Source organism: Triticum dicoccoides, unplaced genomic scaffold (assembly GCF_002162155.2).
Source record: "Triticum dicoccoides isolate Atlit2015 ecotype Zavitan unplaced genomic scaffold, WEW_v2.0 scaffold235481, whole genome shotgun sequence".
Classification (NCBI taxonomy): Eukaryota; Viridiplantae; Streptophyta; class Magnoliopsida; order Poales; family Poaceae; genus Triticum; species Triticum dicoccoides.
Window position 1 is genome coordinate 1 of NW_021247395.1, and position 2,428 is coordinate 2,428.

The following is a 2,428-nucleotide window of genomic DNA, read 5'->3' on the forward strand; positions in this document are numbered from 1 at the left end:
TATATATACTCCCTCCGTTCGGAATTACTTGTCTCGGAAATGAATGTATCTAGAACTAAAATACATCTAGGTACATCCATTTATGCGACAAGTAATTCCGAACAGAGGGAGTATGACCTAAATTACATCCCAATAGGCTGAAAAACATGCGGCTCAGTGTGCTAAATGTGCCATGGGCCGGCCCGTTTAATAACCAGGCCGTGCCTGGGCCGAGGAGCGGGGCACGTGGGCCGGCACGGCACGACCCGGCTATTAGACATGCCACGGCGGGCGTGCCGTACCGGGCCGGCCCGTTTGGCCAGCTCTGCTCCAAAATGGTTTTGGAAGTAGCATTTTTAGAGTACCGATTTTTTTATTTATTTGCCACACCTTCTAGGAATGTGATTCCATGACGAATTTTTGTAAGCACTTAAAACTTTTGTCAATGTTTGTCACAAAAACATTTCTGATTTTTTTGAATTTCTTTCGATTTTTTAATTTTACTGTTAACCCAAGCTCATTTGAGCTCAGACTCAAAAAGTCTGCGTCCGGCTAACCTTGCATACATTCAGGAATGCGCGGAACTAAATCAGTATGCACAAGCAAAGATCATATCGCAAAGAACATAAATCTTAGTATGTATGGACGTGAATAATCTGCTAGCAGCTGGCCTCCATATACAGCAGGCTGCCAGAAGAATTCAACAATCGGATTTTCTTCCTCTCTTGCCCACAATAGCGAGTCTCCCATGCGATTTTCGTCTTCAGTCATCACTCAACAATAATCTTTCTTGCATCATCTGCTCCATATCTCTTACTAATATGTTGTCGTCGGTATTGGATGTGAAGACAGCTACGCCCCTGATTTCATTTTGTTTTCATCAAATATCGTCCTCTCCATGTCTCTTATTAACATTTTTCTTTCTCTACATTTTCAGCCACATACGCAGGCCTCTCAAAAGCGTGCTCGTCGGAACTACTGATTACTCTTGATGGTAAGGAATTCTAACTCAAAATATGATCTTAGTATCTACATATTGGGTAGAGTAACTTAGATAAAAAAATTTGGATTATGTGTATCCTTGCTATATGTATCTCGTTCCTATATATAATATGTATATCCAGTAGGGATCTACCTTGCTCCCCCCATGAACTGGTTGTTAACAATGAGTATATTCATAATGATGATTAGGATCACCGTATATAGGTAGAATAAGACCATAGCCCTAGTAGCGCTATAGTACGACTATACGACCACCATCACAGTCGTGGTCATCGCAGCAGTAGAGGTCGTATTCTCCAACCAACTGCTATGTACTCTCCACTATATGTCTTAGTTTTTGTTGCATGCAAGTGAGCGTACATGTTATAAGTACATGCATGTTGTGCGCATACATCAATACATGTATATATAGTACATGCATGTAATTTGCGATGCATGAGTTTCTCTTCTCTCTATGTGCATACACGCTAAAAAGTTAAAAGTTAATCATGTGGATGCATGCACTTCAGAATTCACGCATGTGTATTCTAACTAATTCACTCTTCATAACTAATAATCAATTATTTTTCTGATGTGAAATGTAGCCTCTGACTATCTGTCATCATTCTCACAGGTTGTCACAAGTGGACTGGAACAAACACCATGTAGAAAAATCAAGGATGTGCGATTGACTTCTACTTGGCGTTTGATAATAATAATAATAACTCCAATAGAACTTTGAAATAACTATTCGTCTTGGACTCTGAGTGTAATGCTATCGTCACTTTATCGGTATTACTTATTGTTGTTGTATTGGTGTGGGTTATGACTTTAAATGTGCCACTCTCAGTGTTATGCAGTCTGATAAAAATTGTATTGATATGGTTTACATGGTAGAAATAAAACCATTTATATTGTTTGCATAGTACAAATAAAATCATGTCTCCATGCACGTAAGTCCCGATACTTATTATCAGTTTCTTATCCGAGTCGAATCGATAAATTCTGCGTCCGAATCTGCATGCGGTCATTATCTGCTCTGCTCCGAATCTGACAAAATAATATGGTTAAGGATACGGGAAAAGCATTAACCGATTCATTTAAATGCGTAGGTGTGGCCGAAGCAGCAGCTGTGTCGAACCCAAGTCTTCTCATGGAAGGCAACTGGCAGCCTGTGACACCTACCTCCAGGGATCCAAAGACATGCCCAGATCAAGTTCTGCAAGCTTCTGAAACTTGTCTGTCATACCATCAGGTTGATATCTGTCACGTGAAAGAACTTTCAATACAGGAAGCTGAGCAACCAGTATGTTTGATCCTTTGTCAATACTATTGACTACGAGTTGATGGTGAGAGGAGTGCAGAATACCACACAGGAAGCTCAAGCCCCTCATGCTAGCACAGTAAGATAATTATCATACATCTTACTCCTGAATTATGCATTGAACCATCTCTAAATCTTTATGTG

The 2,428-nt window shown here is 40.1% G+C and overlaps 1 long non-coding RNA gene across 1 annotated transcript; it reads left to right on the forward strand.

The window, feature by feature from the left end:
- Positions 1 to 187: 187 nt before the first annotated feature.
- Positions 188 to 1,773, forward strand: LOC119345412. Its single transcript, XR_005167030.1, has 2 exons — positions 188 to 973; positions 1,595 to 1,773. It is a non-coding gene; the product is annotated as an uncharacterized LOC119345412 (long non-coding RNA).
- Positions 1,774 to 2,428: the final 655 nt, after the last annotated feature.